We start from the raw sequence: 6,031 nt of genomic DNA on the forward strand, positions 1-6,031 counted from the left end.
TGTAGTAGATAATAATTAATTTGAGGAGGTCTTGTTCTGGAGGCTGCTGGCAGGAATGATCTTCTGTATCTTTCAGTCTAAGTAATGAAATAATGATAGCAATAATAAATAATTAAATGCATTATTTATAATAATAATAATAATAATAATAATAATAATAATAATAATAATAATAATAATAATAATAATAATAATAATAATAGTTATTATTATTAGTGGTATTTATTATAATGAAATAATACATAATTAAATATTATTTAAAATGATTAAATTAAAAATATATATATTATTAATATAATAATAAATAATAATAATAATAATAATAATAATAATAATAATAATAATAATAATAATAATAATAATAATAATAATGGTACTGAAATTAGTCAGTTTAGAGGAAAAGATAATAAAACCTTGTTTTGATCATCTGGAAGAAAACATCTGCAAAGACTGCAAAACATGCAGCCAAAGTGGTTCAGAAAAGGTGAACAGAGAGCAACATGCAGCCAGACTCCAGATCTGAAGCCGGTCCAGAATCCACAGAGGGACCTGAAGACCAGAGTGATGGCTGGAAGTCTTCAAACCTCAAACAAGCAGAGATCATCTGGGAAAAGGAGAGCTGAAAATCCCAGTGGAGGGTTGCAGAAAGTCTGGGAGTAATTACTTAAACCTTTTGGGTGATGACAGTCAAAGCTTTGCTGCTGGTAACTAAGAAAAGGTTTTGATTCAACAGATCATATTTTATTTATATAAATGCATATGCAATGCGTAGAAAGAAAATGTAAACGTTAAATATGGTGTGACTGCAAATAATTGCAGAGAAGCAATGAAGTCATTGCTGAGGAAGTGCCAGACAAATGCACAAACTGTTGTATAATTAATGTGTATGGGGAGCAGATAGTTGTTCAGTTCACGCTTTATGAGAAACGCCACAACGGTGTTGACTGCTCCACCTTTTAACCGATTTATTTATCAAACATTTATTTTAAAAAAATGTAACTGAATGTAAACTTCGGACAACACTGGTTTAAAGTTGGTGGCAAACCAACAGTAAGAACATGCAAAATGCCAGTTCGTTACCATGGAAACATTGCTGTTCAGTCAGGTTTTACCAGCCTGATATGTGTGTGTAAGAAGAGTAACTCAGTCAGAACCGACACAAAGTCCGTTTCTAACCTTGTTTTTCTTCCAGTCGTTTGTGGGCCGGTCAAAGTGACCTGCTGTCATCTCAGTAAACTGCCTCCCAGCATGACCCCTGAAGCCACGCAGGGGTCATGCTGTCACTCTGCACCCACTTATCCAGGAATTAACTTGTAAATTCAGTGTTATTTTATTTTTATTTAAGCTTTATGTGACCAGGGAATTCCCACTGAGATTAGAAAATCTCTGTAAAGCGTGATGTTTTTCTGATTGTGTTGGATGTTAATGAATCAATAGAATGAGAGTGAACCTCAGATGATATTTCTGTTTACATGTGAAGGATGAATTATAATAATGATGTATTGTATCATCTACCTGCGATGGACTGGCGAGCTGTCCAGGGTGTACCCTGCCTGTCGCCCAAAGCCAGCTGGGATAGGCTCCAGCTTCCCCGCGACCCTGAATTGGAATAAGCGGTTTGGAAAATGAATGAATGAATGAATGTATCATCTACTTGATGGGTTGTCATGGCATTAATAGTGAATTTCTGATCACTTCTGTGAACAGAATCATCTGGTAAATCTCCAGTATGTCCTCATTCAGCCAGAGAAGAAGCTATACGTCGTTCACGTGTACCTGAAGAAAAACATGCAAACCAGGAACGTCAAGTTGATTTTAATTTAGAAGCCATATACAACACAAATTCCTCTAAAGTTACAATATTTTGCCTCAGTTACACATGTTATTTTATTTTGATTAATTTTATTGATTATTTTTAATTAATGGGTGAGACTTCAGATTGTATTATGTGATGAGTCAAGTCAGGTGGTTCATATGAGGTAAACAAAATGAATAAAAAAAAAAAAAAAAGACTAAAATGTATCAAAATAAATTCCTAAAGTAAACATTATCAAATTGATTACATTAAAAATATATACATTTTATAATTTTATATGTATGTATGTAACAGACATATACATCTATACTTGGATACAAAAATATTAATATATTTTAAATAATAAATAAACTAAAATAACAATTTAGATTTAAACATAAAAAATGCAGCCTTATGTGGTCTTATTAGGAAAATTAATAGGACAAAATAAAATGAAATGAAATAAAATAAAATAGAATAAAATAAAATAAAATAAAATAAAATAAAATAAAATATATTTTAGATTTTAACATAAAAAATGCAGCCTTTTGTGGTCTTATTAGGAAAATTAATAGGACAAAATAAAATAAAATAAAATAAAATAAAATAAAATATATTTTAGATTTTAACAGAAAAAATGCAGCCTTTTGTGGTCTTATTAGGAAAATCAATTTTACAAAATTAATAGAAAAATAAAATAAATATTTTAGATTTAAAAGTAAAAAATGCAACCTCGTGTGGACTAATTAGGAAAGCAGGGGGGTGATAGTAAGTCCTATTTAAAAATAAATTTTTCACACTTATATTTACTAAATTCATACCATGGGACAGATTGGGCCCTGTAATGGGCCGGTTCTGTACATTTGACTTACATGAATATGCCATTGTTTTATTTGTTTCATTAGATGATGTGATGACTTATAAAAAAGCTGCCAAACTAATCAAAGTCCAATCAGCTTCCAGAGCTGTTGGCATCATTGCTCAATGATTGATTATAGATATATTTCACTTAGCTTGGCAACAGCTGTCATATGTCTGATCAAAGCTGCACATCTGTGTCGTTCAGACAGATTATTTTTCAGAGGGCAACGAAGAAACCTCCAGATTTAGATGTTTTTATGATCTGAGAGACAAAAGGGCCTTTTCTGGATGTCACCTGTCTGCCAGATCAGTCACAGAAAAAAAAAATCCTAAATTAGTTTCCATCAGCTTTTGACTCATTTTCCAGCTGTGCATCAAAAACTTCTTTCATCTCCCCTCATCTGCTTCTTTTCCTTCCATCTGTTTCCAGCCTGTCATTGATGGAGGCGGTTCCACTTTGACCTTCCCAGTAAAAACAAACAGAAAAACCATCAGCCACTGTAGACATACAGACAACACAGAGTGTATTCACCCCAGTAAGTATCCTCATCTTCATCTTTATTCCAAAGCGAGTTGCTCTGAGAGCCACCAGATGATTTACTGAGTGGTTTGTTTCCTTCTTCATCGTGAACAAACATGTTGACAAGATTAGAATCTGAAATCTGAAGAGAAGATGCAGCAGAGAGCATGCTGATGTGCTGACAGAGATGAAGAAGAGAGCAGAAGGATTTTTGTTTTTATTGAGGCTGGAACTCAGGTGGTAAAGTAGTTGTTTTATAAACTGGACTGTAGGTTCTGTTCCCATCTTCATCTGTCAATCAATGGTTACATAGAAGCACCTGCTAAATCAAGTTAAACCCGACTTGTGGAGCTGAAATACTGAAACGCTTTCGCTAAAAACATGCTAAACAGGTTAGATTTAACAGCTACTCTGCTGTTTTTAAATCTTTTTAATGAGGATTTTACTGCAGACACTATGACCTGCGTAGCATGGCAGCAGTATCCATTCTGGATTTGCATGATGGTTTATGCTGACATTTAAGGAGACCATCTTAAAACCAGCAGCTTTTGTGATTGCGTAAAATCCACGGCGAGTTTTGGAATTTGACATTGATAAAGTTCCACTTCTGTCATTTATTACCGTCATCTGGTCACAACGTTAACAGTGTTTGTAACTACATTATTTAATTACCTGCTAAACTAATTAGATTAGTCAGAGAAGAATCAGAGAAAAGAGAAAAAGATTGTTTTACATGATTACAACTTAATGCAGACATGTTTGTTCTTCCTTCTTTTTTTGTCTCCTCTTCATCATTTTCACATCATCTTCACCTTAACGCCTAAAATATCCACTAATCCTCATCTGTTCGTCCAAAACCATCTCAGCTTTGTTGCTTTTTTTTTTTTTTTTTATCTCCAAACTGCTAAGCTTGAGCTCTCCCTCCATCCATCCTGGTCACTCCTAACAAATCTTCAACTCTTCCAACTCCACCTGTGTCTTCCTGATGATGCTGCTGCATCCGAACCATCTTCATCGCTGGAACTTCTAAATCTTTACTGTAACTCTTCTGTATTCTGTTTGAGATCTATGAATTTCCACAGATCAGATACGTTAGTATGTTAAACTGGTGAAATGTATTTAAGATGCACAATGCACGTCCAGTTTCAGCTCTCTCTCTGTTACAGATTGTTATCATTAACTTTTAGATCTTTTCTTGACTCTCAGCAGGTTTCCGTGCCTAAAAGTGGGAATGATCTCTCCTTCCTGTCCTCTCCATTCAAACCAGTCACGGCAGATGGGAGTCCTTCCTGGACCAGGTTCTACTGGAGTTTTCTTCCCATGCAGCTCGGTGAGGAATTAAAGTCAAGATTCAGTGCAATCTGTTGGTTTTCTGGTGAATTATTTATTCTGAATACCGACTGAGGCTGAACTGGCTCAGACTGATTTGTCTGTAAAACGCTCTGAGGATACAAATGAAACCGACGACCATATTTCCATTTGTTCAGAGATTTAGATTTATATAGAAAACCTGGAGTCATTCAAGACAACATGTGTGTTCCAGATGGGTTTAAAATACACTTCAGTCATAAAGAAAGTCATTTAGATTCACAAACAACCTCTGTTTTAACTTAAGCCTTTTTCTCTCAGTAAAAACATCAGAAATTACAGATAGATTCACAGTAATCTGTAAGAAAAGTAGGAATGTTTATGATTTAAGCTCTAAGAAATAAGAGTCGGGGGTGAAACAGCACACTCAGTTTTAAGTTGGATCTCCAAGCTTGAATATTCGTGTGACTGACAAACCCTGAGTTGGCTCAGACATGAAGTGTCATTTATTTCTAATACTTTAGAGAAATACAGATCTGTCTCTCACACACACACACACACACACACACACACACACACACACACACACACACACACACACACACACACACACACACACACACACACACACACACACTGCCACCTTTCAGCCTGCACGTTATTATTCTCACATCCATTATCACTCCCAGAATCATATGGATCAATGTGTTTCTGATTGGTGAAATCTAAAACAGCTGGACACATTAAAATCTGTTTTAATGTCTAAACAGTGATAGAAAATATTTATCATGATCAGTTTTATTTTTCTGACTTTAAATATGTTTAAAAAGAGAAAGAAAGAGAAGAAGCAGCTTCCCTGCATCAGTGGGAATGAAAATACTCTTTTAAGGCAAGAAATACAAAAGTACAAACCTCTAAAGATTTTTATCAAAATAAATTATAGCATCAGTTTCTTCTTCATTTACAGTCCAGTCCAGTGTGGTCCTCTGCATCTTCAGCACCTTCTCCTGGAGGATTTCTGGTCTATCAGGTTGGTCCATGTGCATTTCTGCATCATGTGTACTGACAGTAAGACAACAGCGGCAGTGGCGCAAACATCTGGAGCGCAGCGCGCTGCTGGTAGAGCAGAGGAGCGCAGGACAGATGCGCACTGACCGCAGCGTGGGGAGGCTGCGAGCACGTGAAGGTGTGCTGCTCCTCTTCCTCTTTGGCCTGCAGGTGCTCCTTCTTCCACTTGGTGCGTCTGTTCTGGAACCAGATCTTGACCTGGGTCTGGGACAGATGCAGGGCTGCGGCGATGCTGTGGCGCTCCAGCACCGACAGGTAGCGGCTCCTCTGGAAGCTCTGCTCCAGGACCTGCAGCTGCTTCACGGTGAAGGCGGTGCGGATCCGACGGCCTCTCTCCGAGGGGCTGAGGGGCTTCGTGGGGCTTCGTGGATCCTCCAGGCTGCAGCTCTCACCTGCTGAGGGATGCTGAGGCTTTCTGCTGCCGTCCTCCGGGTCACGAGTTCCTACAACACATGGCGCATCAGAAACACTCTGAGTCT

Source organism: Telmatherina bonti, assembly GCF_933228915.1.
Source record: "Telmatherina bonti genome assembly, chromosome: 17".
In the NCBI taxonomy this organism is placed as follows: Eukaryota; Metazoa; Chordata; class Actinopteri; order Atheriniformes; family Telmatherinidae; genus Telmatherina; species Telmatherina bonti.